The 20,171-nt window shown below is 35.1% G+C and overlaps 1 long non-coding RNA gene across 4 annotated transcripts; it reads right to left on the bottom strand.

Annotated features, from left to right (window-relative positions):
• Positions 1 to 336: 336 nt before the first annotated feature.
• Positions 337 to 18,099, bottom strand: LOC105435511. 4 transcript variants are annotated; one of them, XR_004218621.1, is made up of 6 exons: positions 18,024 to 18,099; positions 17,291 to 17,425; positions 17,084 to 17,144; positions 16,468 to 16,560; positions 525 to 641; positions 337 to 415 (listed from the first exon to the last, which is right to left on the bottom strand). It is a non-coding gene; the product is annotated as an uncharacterized LOC105435511 (long non-coding RNA). The 4 variants fall into 4 exon arrangements; XR_004218622.1 differs by having other exon boundaries at positions 503 to 641; XR_004218620.1 differs by lacking the exons at positions 337 to 415; positions 525 to 641 and adding an exon at positions 15,695 to 15,756.
• Between the last annotated feature and the right edge of the window lie 2,072 nt (positions 18,100 to 20,171).

Genomic DNA, 20,171 nt, shown 5'->3' on the forward strand with positions numbered 1-20,171 from the left:
TCACGTAATAGTAATAGTAATAGTAATAGTAATTCCTCTTTGAAACAACCACTTTTGTTTCAACAAAGAGGACAAGGCTTATGATCCCTAAATAGTTAGCAGTATTGCTATTTGGAGAAAATGTTAAAGTTAAACAGCTGACAATACCTTCCAGCCCTACCAGTACTATCTTTTGGTTAACAAAATCACTCAATGACCGCCCTTGAGCTCTCACATTTCCAATAGTCCACGCGAGAGCAACACCAGCAGTTCCTTTATGAAATGAAATAAATGAAATATATGTCCTTTTAAGTAATTATCAACTGCATGAATACAAATGAACTACCCACTTGTATATGTCATCGTTGAACATGCAGAACCTCTTACGATAACGTTGTAATGTTTCAAAAGCCCATTTCATTTGAAAATCCTCAAACTGGCATTATTCAAATCAAATTGCGAGAATACAATACTGATTACTGGCAGTGAACACAGTTAAAAATTTGATATCTTAACCAAAAACCTGACAATAGCTTTAGGCCAACATGTATGCACGACTTCCATAAATTCATCAACAATAGATAGATACTCTTCTCCCTCCAATCTAGGTATTCCTATTCCCTGAACTCCAAGGTCACCGAGGCCAAGAATACGACTTCCATCTGTCAAGACAATCACATCAACCTGTAGTTGGAAGAGAAAATACAATGAACTTCAAATTGGTGTTGCTGGAAATTAAAAGGGATATTCATTTTTATTTTGCTCAAAATCAATGCTCTTGAGCTTTTAATGTCCAGAGGAATGTGAAAGTTTCCCAATATATCGTGTATGGAATTTTTAAACTTTTCAAAGAAAACAAGGGTGATCAAATACAAAAGCCTCCCGTGGATAGAAAATTAATCAAACGAAAATTCGATTGTTCTCTAGCAGTTTGACTTTGTTGCCAAGGAAATTAAGAGTGATAAGAAGGCGAGGGAGTGACTTTGAGTGGTGGCAATTAGACAGCCAAGCAACTACACTCAAGTTGCAGGTCGAATAGGCAGTAGGAAGAAACAAAGAAGAAGAAGAAGAAGAAGAAGAAAAGCTTCGTTTTCCCCTAGTGTGGAACATGGAGGATTCCTCCTCTTTTCAAGCCTCATCAAACTCGGTGCTATGTCTAGAACGCTAAGAGTAGGTGGTTTGGTTTTGGTTAGGCAAAGTAAAGTTTCCTCTCATTTTTTATGGCCTTTTTCTGATGTATATTGCATATGTTGTTTGTTTTTTTATCTCTAATTGTTTCACTGTTTACGTTTGCAAGTCTCTCTTTTCTTTCTTTGGAATGCAATGTGGTAACTAGGTCTTGCTACAACCGGTGGGCTAACCTTTCTATGGTTGTACACTTAGTTTTTAAGTTTGACTACTCCCTTCAAAGTGACAACAAGTTTTGTTAATGCCCACCATTTCTAAAGGGATTTAGTCTATTGTGGCTAAACAAGAGCCTCCTAACTCATGTTTGACAAGACAACAAATTTGTTTAAAATCATCTCAATTTCTAAAGAGTACCTCCTATCCTTTTTAACTCTATCTAGGTTAGGTTTGGACTAAGTGCATCATAGGTAAGTCAGGCAAAGCAACAAAGGAAGACAAAGCTAGAAAAGTATCCATACTTATTTATTATATACATGCAATCAAGCATTCACACACACATACCATTTTCTCAATCATGCATTCACATCTCAGTAAGATGTGGCTAAAAAGGGGCTTAAACCAAAAAAGACGGCAGCTTATTCTCAAATTTCAGCACATATAATCATCAACATTCAGAATTTTACATCACAAACCTAAGCTTAGTGGTCAAGGGTTGCCAGTCATGTTTTGTTTAGGGTTTAGGGTTTAGGGTTCTTGTTTTGTTTTTATCGACTGTTATGTTGGGTGAAGAACTCTAAGAACTTGCCGGCTTTGCTTTCTACTTGACCTAACAATCGTATTTTGCTTTCAAACAATCTTATACAAATGTGTATGGCCACAAGAGGGATTTAAATTAATATAAAAGGCAGTAGAATATGGCAAAAAAGGGGGATTAAAATTGAGATAAAAAAGACAACCACACATATTATTATGTACATAATTCACAATATTCAGAAAATGAACCAAGTGTTCTACTCATTTCTAAGCTATCAATATATGCATTTTCAACATATGTAACATATTCAAATAACAAATACAATCACAAATCCGAGCTCCATTCTCATGGGTTAGGCATACATGCATTTTTATGCTAAAAGCGAAGTAGACATGGTACTTATTCTAAGCATAGAGCATTGCAAAGTTTCTAAATTTTGACATTTTAGCGAAATTTGCAAAATGAAAATTTCCCAAAGGACATGGAATGTGCAAGGCTACAACCTAACCCCACTTAAAAATTTGCATTGTCCTCAAGCATTTTAAGCAAGATTCTACGGATGGAAAAAAAAAAAGGAGAACAGAAGACCTCCCCTTGTAACCTAGTTTCTTCATGGAAGCTTGCTTGCAAAGATCCCAAGTTTGGTTATATTTCATTTTCCTTTATTCCTACAAAAAGAAAACAATAATTTCGCATCGAATTTTATTAAAGAGGTTAAACTAAAAATTTTAGAAAAATGTGTAGAATTGTTTAGCTCGGTTGCATTTTCTAAGTATCACTTGAATTATTAAAATGACCTAACAAATATTCAATACAAGTTCGTAACTCATAACCTACCAAAAAGTTCAAAAGATTGTTGTGGTGTTCACCAAACCTTTTGTAAATTTCATACATCAATAAAATTACTTCTTATAGGGTGGGGGGGAAGAAACTATGTTTTAGAGACAGATGGCTCTAAAGCACAAACACACTCTCCATCTCACTCTCTATCTGCCTGTATCCAATTTAAATCCAGCATTCATTTGGGGTATTGTAGGTTCATATTAAAAAATAGTCATTCATGTTGTGATGCAAAGACCCTTTTATGTATCTAAAACTAAAATCACGAAAATCAGCGTGGACATGCAGCACAACAAACTGAATTTCCATGGGAAGCCTTTGCTAACAAGATGGTAGACAATAATTACTCAAGAGAGAAGGACTATAATTAATTAACAGAAGTACAAATCAATATAGGTGCACAACCACCAAGCACCCAACAAAAGGAACACTAAACTTCAATAACAAAAGAAATGTAGTATCAGGACTATCCTTACCTTTGTTATCGAAGAAGATACCTTGGCTCTAATAAGCCCGATGCTCTGCCTTACAACGTTCCATTACCTCAGTATTGCAGTGTTTCTTCAAAGTTTGGGAATCTACCTAAAACATAAACATATATTACAACTTGAAAACCTCCATGTCAGAAACTTCACTTTAATTATCAAACCAGATGCTATGCAGAATTAGTTATCAGAAATACAACATAATAGTAATGATATTCTTTGGGGAGGGTATAAAAGCATCTTTCACCTTAGAAATAAGCTTAGCAGTTAGCACTAACCTTTGTATAAGAAGTTAACACGTTTGATTACTTCATAAACTTCAGCTACGAAATCTGGTAAAGAGAAAGACCTAATCCATAATGTTAAAGAGGAAAAGACCAAGTCAATTCCTTTATTCAAACAGGTTAGTATCACAGCTCCAAAGGAAAAAACTTACGGACCTCTACGACGAATTTCCTTGAATGATGTAGCAGCATCTGGTTCTTGAAACACAATTTCATTTATGCTGTGAAAAATAAGATCGATAAATAAAACTTTTGGCTAATTAGCCACATAAACATAAAGTTCTGACAGTAAAACAAAAGCTAATAGATAATTAACTATACAGTTTGTAGGCAAAATACCAAATAGCCCATAATCAAGATCACAACTGAAGGAAACAATAATGTGTAGTTTATCATTTCCAACCAAATAATTAATAATAAATAAGGTCAAATGGCTAAATAATATGCCTTTCACATAAATATTTACTCCTGAATTTTTTGAAGGATAATGTTATCGCTTCTCTCCCACGTTTCACGAAGGCCCTCAGCCATCTGCCAATTCCAATATAAAAAAATTATTTTACATATTATATTTTTTTACATATTCCTATTGAAGAATCTCATTTGAGCATTTTGTGGTCAATTTGACTTGAAAGAAACGACATAACTTTCAATAAGAAAGAAGCAAGATGCCCAGTTGTTTTTAACTGCTATTTTTCTCTTTTTTTTTTTTTTTTTTTTTTGCTTTAACTTGCTGTAAATTGGAGATGTTTTCCATAACTACTTCGGCTTATGTAATTTACCTTCTCCCTAAATGCAACCATAAATCAAACAAACTAGATGAATAAATTTACACCACAGAAATCCATCCTATGAAGACTACATCGGAGAAAGATGGGATAAGGATAAAGCATAGGAAGAACAAATACCCCATGGGAAGTAAACTGATAAAAAATACTTTGTCTTGAGAGTAATATATCCCGGACCAATTTTCTGCTCTGCCAGCCATTAAGATTTACCCACTGCAACTCTGCACACAAATATTTTCTTATAAACAATAATTAACACAATCTAATTGGTATCTTATGGATATCAAAGACAACATGGATCCATATTTTCCTGAATGAAGTAAGAATTTAACACATGATTCAAGTTTAGAGGAATGTTGTGATGTTAAAAGAAAGTAAAGTTATTACTACAAGACCTTAAGTAAAAAAAATAAAAGTATCTCCATGAAACCACAAATATTCGATTTAAATGTAGTTATATAGGTGAGGTAAAGCTACTTCAATATCTTTAAACTATAATGCTATTGTAAATAACCGACAAAAGTTGAATACAATAAATTAATAATCAAAGAAAAATTTTGGATTTTGTGGTCAAATTCTACCTTTTAGAACCCTAAAATTGGAAGGATTTCAAATTAGTCTACGAACAAAGAATTTGGAAGCATTTGTGATCCACTAAGGAGCTCTCCAGGGCATCCTTGGGTACTTATCGAGTAGAGACTGGAAGTAGTTGTGATCATCGTCCATAGTAGTCATCCAAGCCAGCAAGGGAAAGACCACGACGCGCAGTGGAATAGGAAAAGGAGCGTCGAGCCAACTTTCGTGTCACCAGCAATCCTTTTTCCTTTATTGGTAGACCGAAAAAGGCTTTGTCAAGCAGGCAGGCATGATTGTCACGTCGATCGATAGTTGAGAAATCTGGCGTTGTTAGGGCTAGGAGAAGAAGATGGTCGTGAATCGGTGATTTTGAGGAAGACGAAGAAGAGTACAAGAAGTTTTTCATTAGCCATCAATCAGGAAATAAATGAAGCATCAAGCTTGTCTAATAAACTGACAGGCTAGAGGAGGACTTAAACAAGTAAAAGGACAAAATGAAGCAAGCTCAAGCAACAAATTTTTGTTAAGTAAACATAAATATTAACTAGAGGCTTAAATAAAATATTTCACCACCATCACCACCAAAACAACACAACAAAAACAAAAAGCCCAGATATATGCCATTGACAACAAAAACAGAGCAATATAACCACAATAAACACAGCTGTCATAACCGATGCTGCATACAGTAAAAAGGCTGCAAAATAAAAGTCAAAGTTATTACCAATATGTTGTTAAATCAAATGACTTGCTAAAACCTGAGAACCATATATGGGGTACAAAATTATAGATTATGAATGAAAAATTTTAAACATATCATTCACAGAGAACCAAGTAACTGATTCCATAAATTTTCCATTTCTCAATCAGTGCTGGAACTTTCCTATAACAAGATGACTCCCTGAGTTGTAGTCTTCACCACCCCAGAAGAAATACCTAAACAGTTTTTCTATACTTTTAATCATCCTGTAAGGAGCTTTGATGAGGGAAAGGAAATGCAAAGGCAACCCATTGAGCAACGGAGCAATCAATGATTACCAGCCACCTTTGGAAAGAAACAAATTCTTCCATTTAGCAATCTTACTTCTAATTTTGTCAACATCCCAGAAAGCCAGAAACCAATGCTTACCACCCAAAGGAAAGCCTAGCGAGTTAAGGGTGAGAGGTTCCATCTTACAACCCAACTCAACCGCAAGCTAGGACCTCCTATCTTATATCAATATAGTAGAAGAGAAAAAAAAAGAATTAATACGTGAGAAGCACGTGTGAGTTAGTTAGTAGGAGGGAAGGAGAGACTAGTATAAATAGATGAAATAGAAAGGTGGGAAAGTTAGTTAGAATTCAAGTAAAGAGTACCTTTTTGTTCCCTTTAAAGATAGGTTGCAGAAGGTATTAGTGTTAGCTTGTATTTGGGAATTCATTCCCTTGCTACTATCAATAAAATTCCTACGTTAATACCAATTGGAGTTCCATCAAACACCTTATGCTCCTTCATATTAATCAAATTAGGAAGAAATTCGCCATATTCAAATTAAAGAATGAACATCCCCTGGACAAAAAAAAAAAAAAAGTGTCATCACCATACTGAAGATGAAGGATAGCCACCTTTTTTCTACTGATTTCCCAACCTTCAAGAGCTTATTTCTCCATATAGAAGTAAACTAATCTGTTGAAAGCATCACCACGGAGGGTAAAAAGGATGGGGACAGGGGGTCTCCTTGTCTTAGATCCCTTTGACTCATGTCACCCATATATTGTGAGCTTTTGCATTTAAGATGCAGACGGCTAAAGAGATGAAGTAAACAATATTTTACTACCATGTAGAGACAGCAAGTAAGACTCTATCGTTTAATAGGGATGTTCCAATGCTTCTTATTACCCTGGTGAAGAAAAAAAAAGGAGTTGTCAACAGTTCTCTGCTTTTTCGCAGACTGCAAACACTAGAATGCAGGTAATCACGAGGCTTCACGTCTCACTACTACTGTTTGACTGTTGTATCAATAGTACCGAGAGCCCAATTTCAAACAAAAAATTTAACCTTTTCAAGAACTTTGAAACTCCAAATTGCTTCATCCAACTAACAAAACTGAAGTAAGCCCAACTAACGAAAAAAAAAAGGATATATACAAGTTGTGAAAGGGCTTAAAAGGACAGAAGCTTATTCTCAAATTTCAGTACATATACTCATCAAAATTCAAAATCTCACGTCACAAACCCGAGCTTAGTGCTCAAGGGTTGATAGTCATGCCTTTTATGCAAGATTTAAGAAGCTATAATGCTCATTGTTGTAATGAAAAACTTCTGAAAATTTTTGAAATTTGGGTAAAATTTGAAATCCCTCAAGTTTAGACAAAACGAGTGAGCTATTATCCACCCTCCACTTAAAAAATTGCTTCGTCCTCAAAGCTTTTGAAAATCAAAGTAAAGGGAGAAAAATAAGTGGGGGGGGGGGGGGACAGTGGACTCCCCTAGAAGGATCAACATCCTTGACTTTGGTTTAAAGCTTGCATGGATAAGCCTCTTCATTCCTTTTTCATTGATTATTCATCCTGTTCTTCAAAGGAAAATCTCTCAATTTTCTTCAAAGGAAGGTTCACGTTTTTCCTACAAAGGGTGTGTTTCTAATTTTCATAACTTTATGACTTAATATAGCAGTGTTGTATAATATACAAATCCATAATAAAATAAACACCATTTACAGCAGAGCCAAGAAAAATGAAGATTGTATATAATGTACTGCAATAAAATTAAAATACTAAAGAATGTGTTAGGATGTGAGCGTAAGCAAAAAGTAAAATCAATGGCTAAAGAAGAGAAAAATTGAATGACTTCAACAAAAAATGTAACCTGTAAGTTGCTAATTCTTTTTCTTTTTCACGCCAGAAGATCATCCTTGACCCAAGCCTGTGAAGAAATTATAGAATAAAAGGGTTCGTGAAGAAAAAAACAAATATTTAAAAACATTCTTATGCAAGCAAATCAAGCATGAGGAAAAAACCAACAGACCGCTTCGTTGTCTAATGTAATTGATTGCAATTCTCTATCTTTATCTTCTATTCTCCTTTCCAGTTCATGAATAACATAGTTGTTCCTGTACAGCCACAAATTGACACACTATTCCTCCTCTTCAAGAACAAAAAACATGAAGGAATTGGGATTAGAAAAAGTGCATACTTGAAACATTTGAAGGCCCCCAGCCATAAGCACTAGCTGGTAACCAAAGAAACAAAAAAACAGAGAGAGAGAGAGAGAGAGATCAGTTTCAAATTCAAACAAAATAATGGTTCACATTCACACAAGTAATGTGATAGACCACCAATTATTTTACAATATAGTAGGAGGGAAAAGGGAGCAGTTGCACGTGAACAAGAGAAGGGAAATAGAGAGAAGTGGAAAAAGAAGTGGAAACCACCTTGGTGGGGACCATAGTTAGTTACATGGGAGAGAGTTAAAAGGAAAGAATGGAGGGAAGAGAGGGGTGGTTAGTCTGTTTCTGGAAGTGGAGGGCTGTAATTTCCTAGAGAGCAGGGAATGCAGAAAGTGTTCAGTTTCTGTAGTCTGGAGCAAGTTATATCCATTATCGTGAAGTACTTTACTGTTTTGATGTTTTATGTTGAACATGGTTTATCCTTGTATTAGTTCTTGTGTTGTACTTTGTTTTCGAGACTGTGTTAGAACCTGTTTTCTGTAAAAGTTTGGCTGATTAATAAATTAGTAGAACACACTATTTGGTGTTCTATCATTTTGGCATCAAAGAAATCGAATATGTGAAGTTCTATATCATGGCTCAAAAGCAAATTGAGGAAAAGTTGGAAATGGTAGATCAAGAAATATCCGGCATTCGAGCAGAATTAAATGATCTGCCAACAATCAAGGAAAACATGTCATCTTTGGCGAAGAGTATTGAGAGGTTAGGAGTACAAGCTGAGAAGCTACAACATTAACTAGAAACACTGTTGAAATATATTGAAGGAATGATCAAAGGGAAGACAACGATGGAAAAAGTACTAGAAGGATCATCAAGTAAAGTTGATAGCATGGTTGATTTTCAACGATGATGGGAGGAAAATTTGAGGAAAAACATACCAAGTTGGAGGGTGAAGACGCTGCACGACCGAAGCAAATTTTAAAAAATTGAAACGCCAGTTTTTGTGGGAAATGATCCTGATTCTTGGTTGTTTAGGGCTGAGAGATACTTTCAGATACACAAATGGAGTGAGTCAGAGAAAATGACTGTGTCCATTATTAGTTTTGATGGAGCAGCTTTGGATTGGTATAGATCTCATGAAGATCGTGAACCGTTTGTTAATTGGGACGATTTAAAGAAGAGACTTATTGTCTGATTTCGATCGGGTCGTGAGGGATCAATTCTGGGAAGATTTTTAAAGATCAAGCAAGAAACTACAGTGGAAGAATATCAAAATTTATTTGATAAATCAGTAGCACCATTGCCTATTCTACAAAAGGCTGTCTTAGAAGAAACATATATGAATGGTTTGAAACCATGGATTAAGGCAGATATGGAATGTTGGGAACCTATGGGGCTTGCTCAAATGATGAAGTTGGCCCAAAAGATTGAGGACCGAGAAGTGATAAGGGGAGAATCAAGTTTCAAACATGCAGCGGATGGAAAACTTCAGGTTTCTTCTTTTAAACCAAAAATTCCTGTGATTTCTAATGGTAATAAGTCAGGAGGGATTGTTCCAATGCGGACGATTACACTTCGAGGAGTGGCTGGTGAACCTAATCGACGAGAAGGACCACTAAAACGACTTTCTGATGTTGAATTTCAGGCTAGACATGAGAAAGGTCTCTGTTTTCGTTGTGAGGAAAGATTTTTTGTGGGCCATAACATAAGTGTAAAGTGAAAGATCATAAGGAACTTAGAGTTTTAGTTGTTGGGGAAAATGGGGAAGAACTAGAAGTAGTTGAAGAAGAGGATTCAAAAACTGAAATACAGGAGACTAAAGTTGTTAAACAAGAAGAACTCGTGATCGAATTATCAATAAATTTGGTTGTGAGATTAACAAACCCCGGAACTATGAAAATTAAAGGTATGATTCGAGAAAGGTCAGTAGTAGTATTGATAGATTGCGACGCGACCCATAATTTTATATCTGAAAATTTAGTAACTCAATTGTTGTTGTCATTGGAAGAAACTTCTCATTATGGGGTTATTTTGGGGTCTGAATCTGCTGTAAAAGGGAAGGGAATTTGTAAACAAGTGGAACTGCTATTGGTGAATGGAAGGTTGTAGATAATTTTCTGCCATTGGAATTTGGGGGGGGGGGGGGGAGTGGATGTCATTCTTGGTATGCAATGGCTACATACATTAGGAGTAACCGAAGTAGATTGGCGAAAACTTACTTTGACATTCATACAAAATGGGAAGAAGGTTGTATTAAGGGGAGATTCGAGTCTTACGAAGGCTAGGGTGAGTTTGAAGCACATGACGAAGACAAGGACAAAACTTGATTAGGAGTAACCGAAGGACAGAACTTGAGTATGTAGTCATTCTTGGTATGCAATGGCTACATACATTAGGAGTAACCGAAGTAGATTGGCGAAAACTTACTTTGACATTCATACAAAATGGGAAGAAGGTTGTATTAAGGGGAGATTCGAGTCTTACGAAGGCTAGGGTGAGTTTGAAGCACATGATGAAGACAAGGACAGAACTTGATTAGTAGTAACCGAAGGACAGAACTTGAGTATGTAGTCATTCTTGGTATGCAATGGCTACGTACATTAGGAGTAACCGAAGTAGATTGGCGAAAACTTACTTTGACATTCATACAAAATGGGAAGAAGGTTGTATTAAGGGGAGATTCGAGTCTTACGAAGGCTAGGGTGAGTTTGAAGCACATGATGAAGACAAGGACATAACTTGATTAGGGATTTCTGATTGAGTGTAGATCTTTGGAAGGTGGAATGGCATTTGCAGCGTTGTATGGGGTTGATGAAGTGCCTACCATTCATGAGTCTATTCTAGCCGTGTTAGCTAAGTATGAAGATGTTTTTGATTGGCTTGGAGAGTTGCCACCACAATGTACCATTGAAGATCATATACATCTTAAAAAGGGGACTAATCCAGTCAATGTTCGGCCTTATAGATATGCATACCAGCAAAAGGATGAGACGGAAAGATTGGTTGATGAAATGATGGCATCTGGCATAAAAACCTAGTACTAGTCCATATTGCCGTTCTTGTTGGTGAAAAAAATGGTAGTTGACGGTTTTGTGTAGATTACCGTGCGTTGAATAGTGTGACCGTTCAGACAAGTTTCCTATTCCAGTAGTAGAGGAATTGTTTGATGACTTAATGGGGCTAATTATTTTGAAGATTGATCTCAAGGCGGGATATCATCAAATTAGAATGTGTAAAAAGGATGTGGAGAAAACAGCTTTTAGAACTCACGAGGGGCATTATGAGTTTCTTGTCATGCCTTTTAGGCTCACCAATGCACCATCAACATTTCAAGCTTTGATGAATAGTATCTTTAAACCTTACCTACGCAGGTTTGTCTTAGTCTTTTTTGATGATATTTTAATTTACAGCAGAAGTTTGGATGAAAATCTTCAACATTTAGAATGGGTGTTAGAGGTGCTGCGAGAGAATAAATTATATGCTAATATGCACAAGTGTGGGTTTGCCAAAATGAAAGTGGAGTATCTTGGCCATATAATTTCGGGCAAGGGTGTAGAGGGTGATCCCGAGAAAATTAGATCTATCAAAGAATGGCCCGTGCCCACTAATGTCCGTGAAGTTCGTGGATTTCTTGGGTTGACAGGATATTATCGAAGATTTGTAATGAATTATGAAGTGTGGCTGCTCCTTTGACTCAATTATTGAAGAAAGGAGCTTATGAATGGACTGTGCTGCTGAAACTTTTGAGAATTTAAAGATGGCTATGATGACTCTCCCAATCTTAGCACTGCCAGATTTTTCCTTACCATTTGAAATAGAGACCGATGCTTCTGGATACGGGGTAGATGCTGTCTTAATTCAAAATCATCGGCCAATTGCTTATTTTAGCCTGACATTAGCTATGAGGGGTCGTGCTAAACCAGTTTATGAACGGGAATTTATGGCTGTAGTTTTGGCTGTGCAATGTTGTAGACCTTATCTTTTGGGCAGGAGGTTTGTAGTGAAAATTGATCAACGATCATTGAAACTTTTATTGGAACAAAGGGTTATCCAACCTCGACATCAGAGGTGGATTGCTAGGCTTCTTGGCTACAATTTTGATGTCGTGTATAAACCGGGACTAGAAAACAAAGCAGCAGATGCCTTGTCTCGTGTTCCCCAACTTAATCAACTTACTGTGAGATCAGTTAAATTGGCAGTCCCCAACACTGAAGTTGACCCTAAATTAGTCCAAGAAATTAATGGGATGGATCTGAATGTCTTGTTCAATGATGAAGATATTCTCCCTATTAAAATTCCCCTGGATTTGCCTAATGATTTAGTGTCTATAGTCGGTGATTGTGGAATCATTATGGCTTAAATTAGATGTGCAACTGCCTTTTCCTCCTCCCAGTCATTATGAAGGTTGTCTCCTGGAGCACTAGGAGTTTGAACGACCCTCTAAACGTGCACTTAAAAAATTCATCAACTATTGTAGTCCTAATGTAGTCATGATTCAAGAATCTAAGAAGGATACCTTGAACTCAATGCTAAGTTTGACTGCTCCCTTCGGAGTGACAAGTCTCGTTTTTCCCCTAGTGTGGAACGGGGAGGATTCCTCCTATTTTCAAAGCCCTCATCAAACTCAATGCTATGTCTAGAACGCTAAGAGTAGGTGGTCTGCTTTTGGTTAGGCCAAAAGTGAAGTTTCCCTTCATTTTTTTATGGGATTTTTCTGATGTATAATGCATATGTTCTTTGTTTTTTTTAGCTCTTAATTGTCTCGCTGTCTTAAGTTTTACATTTGCAATCTCTCTTTTCTTTCTTTGGTACGCACACAATAACCGATGGGGTAACCTTTCTATGGTTCTACACTTAGTTTCTAAGTTTGACTGCTCCCTTCGAAGTGACAACAAGATTTGTTAATGCCCACCCTTTCTAAAGGGATTTAGTTCATTGTGGCTAGAGAAGAGGCTCCAAACTCATGTTTGACAAGACAAATTTGTTAAAACCATCTCAATTTCTAAAGAGTACCTCCTATCCTTTTTTAACTCTATCTAGGCTAGGTTTGGACTAAGCGCATCATAGGTAAGTCATGGCAAAGAAACAAAGGAAGACAAAGCTAGAAAAGTATCCATGCACTTATTTATTATATGCATGCAATCAAGCATTCACAACACACATACCATTTTCTCAATCATGCATTCACATCTCCATAAGATATCGCTAAAAATGGGCTTAAACCAAAAAACACTGGCAGCTTATTCTCAAATTTCAGCACATATACTCATCAACATTCAGAATTTTACATCACAAACCCAAGCTCAGTGATCAAGGGTTGCTAGTCATGCTTTTTATGCAAGATCTAAGTAATCTAAGAAGGTATAGTGCTCATTATTGTAAGGAAATTTTTTTTAGAAATTTTGAAGGGCAAAATTTGAACCTCCAAGTTTAGACTAAACATGCAAGCAATTGCCCACCCCCACTTAAAAAATTGCAAACTTTTGAAAATCAAAATAAAGGGAGAAAAATAAGGGAGAACTTTGGACTCCCCTGGAAGGATCGACATCCTTGGCTTTGGTTTGAAGCTTGCATGGATAAACCTCTTCATTCCTTTTTCATTGATTATTCATCCTTGTTCCTGAAAATCAAAGAAAGTTCTCTCAATTTCATTTATTACTAAAATTAGGATAATTATATTAACTGTATTTTTAACACTTTTGGTAGTTTATGTTTTGGTGTATTTTCAATGGTATTTTTATATAAAGTACAAAGTTTATGGGTATTCTGTATAATTTAGCCTTGAAATTTCTCAGACATGCATCAAATCAAAATTTCAAAACCATCGGTATACTTATGGAACCTCTTTAACAAAAAAAAAAAAAAATCAAACCCATGAAGTCTAACTAACCGAACACAATTAGATTTCTAGTAGCAGTAATTTACCACAGAAACATAAATTAATAGTTAGAAAATAATTGCATGGCATTTCTATAAATTTATCACATGATCTTTCTTCTTCCTTTTTTTCTTTCCTTTTTTTGATAGAACTCTAACTAAGTTAGTTAGGCTTCTACATGTAGCAGTTAATTAAAATAGAGACAGAAACTATAGATTAACAAACAATTGGAAGGCCTCTCGATCAATTTAATACACAATAAGTTCATACTTGTGTCGTTTTGGAAGTATGAAAAACGAAAAATCGCTATTTTCCCTAAACGAGAAACCTCTTCATTCCTTTTTCGTTGATTATTCATCCTTGTTCTTCAAACCTCAAGCCTTAAAATTGAGGCAGTAGAGGAAATTCTCTCAATTTACTTCAAAGGAAGGATCATGTTCTCTCCTACAAAGGGTGTGTTTCTAATTTTCATAACTTTATGACTTAATATGGCAATGTTGTATAATGCAAATCCATAATAGAAGAAACACCATTTGCAGCACAACCAAGAAAAATGAAGATTGAATATAATGTAATGCAATAAAATTAAAATACTAAAGAATCTTGTGGTCCCTTCCTTTTCTTCTTTGTTTTTGATAAAGTAACTGCATTTATCACACAAACAATTAGATAGAAGACTTAAAACCTAATCTGCATCGGACTAAGTTGATATTTTTCCTCTTTCTTTGTAAGTTAAAAACCACATGAGTTTGACACTGATTACTACCACCACAAGTCATTTAACTTCTTCAACTGCCTCATACTTTTCACACGAAACTGCGTCATACAAATTAACCCATAATAAAGCTACCCAAATTCCAAACCCCATCCGATTGGTTTCTGAAATCAGTAACTCTCATGGAAGGAAAAACTTGGACAGACTGATGCATAAATTGAGAAATGAAAGTTTGAAAAAGATTCTTACATCTTTGTCTATTAGAAAAAAATCGATTTCTTGCAGTAGAATCGTTGTTCCCTACCATTCTCAAAACAGCCTGAATAGCCATGTTAAGAACACCGAGCCCCACTGAAGTTGAAAGAGGAGAAAAAACAGCATGTTGAAACAAATGAAGGTTAAACCAAAAGGATTGAACTATAGTTTCCAAAGTTTTCATTTCTCTTATATTCACGTAATAGTAATAGTAATAGTGATAGTAATAGTGATAGTAATAGTGATAGTAATAGTGATAGTAATAGTGATCAAGTAATAGTTATAGTAATAGTAATTCTTCTTTCAAACAACCACTTTTGTTTCAACAAAGAGGACAAGGCTTATGATCCCTAAAGAGTTAGCAATATTACTATTTGGAGAAAATGTTAAAGTTAAACAGCTGACAATGCCTTCCAACCCCTACCACTACTATCTTTTGGTTAACAAAATCACTCAATGGCCGCCCTTGAGCTCTCACATTTCCAATAGTTCAGCGAGAGCAACACCAGCAGTTCCCTTTATGAAATGAAATAAACAAAATGAATGTCCTTTTAAGTAATTATCAACTGCATGAATACAACATGAACTACCACTTGTATGTCATCGTTGAACATGCAGAACCTCTTACGATAACGTTGTAATGTTTCAAAAGCCCATTTCATTTGAAAATCCTCAAACTGGCATCATTCAAAATCAAATTGCGAGATTACGATACTGATTACTGGCAGTGAACACAGTTAAAAATTTGATATCTTAACCAATAAACCTGAAAATAGCTTTAGGCCAACATGTATGCACGACTTCCATAAATTCATCAACAATAGATAGATACTCTTCTCCCTCCAATCTAGGTATTCCTATTCCCTGAACTCCAAGGTCACCAGGCCAAGAATACGACTTCCATCTGTCAAGACAATCACGTCAACCTGTAGTTGGAAGAAGAAAATACAATGAACTTCAAATATGGTGTTGCTGGAAATTAAAAGGGATTTTCATTTTTATTTTGCTCAAAATCAATGCTCTTGAGCTTTTAATGTCCGAGGAATGTGAAAGTTTCCCAATATATCGTGTATGGAATTTTAAACTTTTCAAAGAAAACAAGGGTGATCAACATACAAAAGCCTCTGTGGATAGAAAATTAATCAAACGAAAATTCGATTGTTCTGTAGCAGTTTGACTTTGTTGTCAAGAAATTAAGAGTGATAAGAAGGCGAAGGAGTGACTTTAGTGGTGGCAATTAGACAGCCAAGCAACTACACTCAAAGTTGCAGGTCAATAGGCAGCAGGAAGAAACGAGAAGAAGAAGAAGAAGAAAAGTTTTCGATCTATCAAACGTGATCAACATACAATAGAAAGTCATTTAAATTATCCAAATATCTTTTGAAGTAATTTTAACAATTTCAAAATAACTCTTAATCATGCTCTAAATATGGAATGAATTATCTATTCAACTACAAATACAAAAGTTTTCCTAAATCACTCTAACTAATTATACAAATTCCACAACACATATATCACAGCTTCCCAAGAACCCACAAAATTATTCAATGCGGCATTTCATCAAACAGCTGGTGGATGGGGACAACAAAAACAAGTGTTTAACAAAATTATCTTAGAAACAAACACATTAATATTACCTGAAGATGGAACTCCAATTGAACAGCCTTGAAAAAGTGATGGAAAAACAAACAGAACATAAAGATTGTGGGACTCCTCAACTCCAATAAATCCTGCAATGGAAAAATGGGTTAGAAGAAGGTGGAAAAGCATAGTAGAGGATGATGATAATGAAAATGGGTAGTAATGTTTTTCGCAGCTATCTTTTTCTTTTCTTTTTTTTTTCATGTAGTTGATGGTTGTTCTTGATTGTCTTTATCTTTTTTTTTTTTCCTTTTTTGCTTTTGGGAAAAAACAGTTTGTTGAATAAGAGGTGATGATGCTGGTGAGGGAATTTATTAAAGTAATGAATACTTTTTGGAGGACTTAAACAAGTAAAAGGACGAAATGTATAATTAGTTAGAGGAGGACTTAAACAAGTAAAAGAACCAAATGAAGCAAGCTCAAGCAACAAATTTTCTGTTAAGTAAGCATAAATATTAACTAGAGACTTAAATAAAATATTTCACCACCACCACCAACAACAACAAAAACCCAAATATATCGCCATTGACAACAGAAACAGATCAATATAAGCACAATATATTACATGGAAAATATGGAGATAAACGACATGAAGGTTTCCCTTTCACTTACAAAGAGAATCATTAAGTAACTTCTCGTTGTTAGTACCAATATCTAGCATTACTGGAAGAATCTGTCAATTAAACAAGAGTAAACTTAATGAAATTCAAAAAGTGGGGTTAAGAAAAGTTGCTAAAAAAATGTCAACATTAAATGATATTAGTATTCTTAGATAATCTACAAATTTCATGAAGAAAAGACTGCAGACTTGAGAGTTACCCCCACAATCAGGAATACTTGCTGGAACGGGAAAAAGATATCGGCAAATTCTAAACACGGCACACTAAAACTCTCACTCTCCTGGTTCATGCCTAAAATCACATGTACATGTCAATGCTGATAGTGCCTCTTTCACTGAAACAAACCAAATTTCAGTACCAACTAAGATTCAGAAAATAAGGTATTTAAGATGCAGAAAATAAGGTATTTAAGATGCAGGAAATAAGGTATTAAATGCAGGAAATAAGGTAGTTAAGATGCAGAAAATAAGGAAACACCCCACATCACTACAGTGCATAACAAATCTATCACATAAGCACAAAGATAAATACGAGTGTATTAGTTGAAACTTAGCAAAAACAAAAAGGACATAAGCTTATTCTCAAAATTCAGAATCTCATGTCACAAACCCGAGCTTTGCTCAAGGGTTGACAGTCATGCCTTTTATGCAAGATCTAAGAAGTTATGATGCTCGTTATTGTAATGAAAAACTTTTGAAAAATTTTAAATTTGGGCAAAATTTGAAATCCCCCAAGTTTAGACTAAACAAGCGAGCTATTATCCACCCTTCGCTTAAAAAATTTCTTGGAAGTAGCCCAACATGAGAAGATAAAACAATCTGAATGCAGACATCCTATAAACAATTAAAAAATAGCCACAACTGATTGAAATCAAGTTGGATAAACAACCATTGGATGAAGGGGGGCGTTGAGCTTGTCTAAGAAAAACATACTCTTTGAGGGTTTATGCCAGCAACAGCAACATACATATCCAGCTTTCCTGTAGATATTCCTATTCCCTGAACTCCAAGGTCACCGGCCAAGAATACGACTTCCATCTGTCAAGACAATCATGTCAACCTGTAGTTGGAAGAAGAAAATACAATGAACTTTAAAAAATATATATATCTATAAAGCATAACAATTATCCCATTGCTGAAAGAAATAATATTTGTTATGCTATGTATATAATTCACAAATTAATAGACCATCATCTCAATGTACAAATTGTGTGAAGCTAAGGTCTCTTAAACAACTTAAAGAGGATTGAAGAAGAGTACCAGAAGTTTTTCATTAGCCATCAATCCAGGAAATAAATGAAGCATCAAACTTGTCTAATAAACTGATCTGGGTCGTCAATATGTAACACAAATTACACAAAAATCTAGGGAGGGGATATGATTTAGATACGTAAAATACTTAGAGGTTTGAGAGAGAATCAAAATAACTTATTGCATTCACTAAAGAAATACATATACAAGATGTTCTTGTAAACTTAATCCTCAATTTATCCAAGACCCAATTAGAATGGTTAATCGATTCAATAGATGTTCTTGTAAAAGAACCAAACTGGAAGTTTTCCAACAAATATGCGAGTGATGAAACCATAACAACATAACTATCCAAAAGTGAAGTTTCTACTCATTTTTTATGCGTTTTTTTCTGATCTATATTGCATATATATATATATATATTTTAGTTCCTAATTGTCTCATTGTTTTACATTTTACATTTGCAAGTCTCTCTTTTCTTTCTTTGGTACGTACAATGTGGTAACTAGGTCTTCCTAGATCCGGTGGGGTAACCTATCTATGGTTCTAGACTTAGTTTCTAAGTTTGACTTCTCCTTCGGAGTGACAACAAGCCTCGTTTTCTCCTACTACTGTGGATCGAGGAGGATTCCTCCTCTTTTCAAAGTCCTCAATCAAACTTGACGTTATGTTTAAAACACTAAAAATAGATGGTCTAGTTTTGGTTAGGCCAAAAGCGATGTTTTCCCCCAAAAGCTCTAATAGCTAGGAACTCAACAGGTTCTACTTGACCTAACCGACTTGACTCTATATTTTTTATGAGCTTTTTTTAATGCATATTGCATATGTTTTTTTTTATAATTGTTGATTGTCTCACTTTTTTATGGTCTGCATTTACGAGCCTCTTTTCTTTCTTTGTTATGAACTGCGGTAACTAGGCGTTGCTAGAACCAATGGGGTAACATTTCTATGGTTCTACAATTAGTTTCTAAGTGTGATTGCTCACCTCTAATTTTCAAAACACTTAATATCTAAGCACATACAATGTTCACCTAGAAAAAAATGAAAATTGTTGTAGTTAAGATCAAAACTAAATAGTTATGAAATAAGACATAAGAGATTTGATTTTAACAACCTTCCCGTTGTACTTGGGATCCACTCTGGCTTTGTGCTGGAAAATTGGTTTGGAGCTGATTGTAAGCTTTCAGTTGCTCTTCTGTAACCTTTAGATACTCTTCAAAGCTATAAGCTTTGCTTCCTAACGAAGAATCTTCTACTATTACAGTACATAAAAAAATTATATTTCATAAACCCTGTATCATAATTGAGGCTGATAGAATGATTATTCTATAACCCTACCGATAGTTTCATTCTTAACATTCATAGACACGATGTATGGTAGCTATCCAATTCTATTTCATGTTCTCGAGAATGGCTCGGTTTAACAATCATGTTAATTTTTTTTTCTATTTTAAAATAATAACGATGCTTACTAATCTTTTTTTTTCCATTTGGCATTCTACTTTTTCTACTCAACTTTCTTTCCCTAGTGATAACAAATAATACGAGTGATAAAAACTTAATCACTCACTTGGTTCAGCCACCGAAAGCCCTTCTACTTTAGAAATAGAATATGGGTTTGAGTAGGTAGATTTACTTGCATTGTATGTGCTGTTCATTGAACTCTCAATTTCATCGAGACCAATTTCTCACTCAAACATGGTCTTGCATTCTCTAGAAACGTCCTACAAACAAAAATGAAGAACAAAAACTACAATAAGGTCTATGAAAAAGTTATAAAGGAAAATCTCAAAAACTGATATGTAAGTCATAACAACCTTAAGTTCTCTA

This window comes from Cucumis sativus, unplaced genomic scaffold (assembly GCF_000004075.3).
Source record: "Cucumis sativus cultivar 9930 unplaced genomic scaffold, Cucumber_9930_V3 scaffold110, whole genome shotgun sequence".
Classification (NCBI taxonomy): domain Eukaryota; kingdom Viridiplantae; phylum Streptophyta; class Magnoliopsida; order Cucurbitales; family Cucurbitaceae; genus Cucumis; species Cucumis sativus.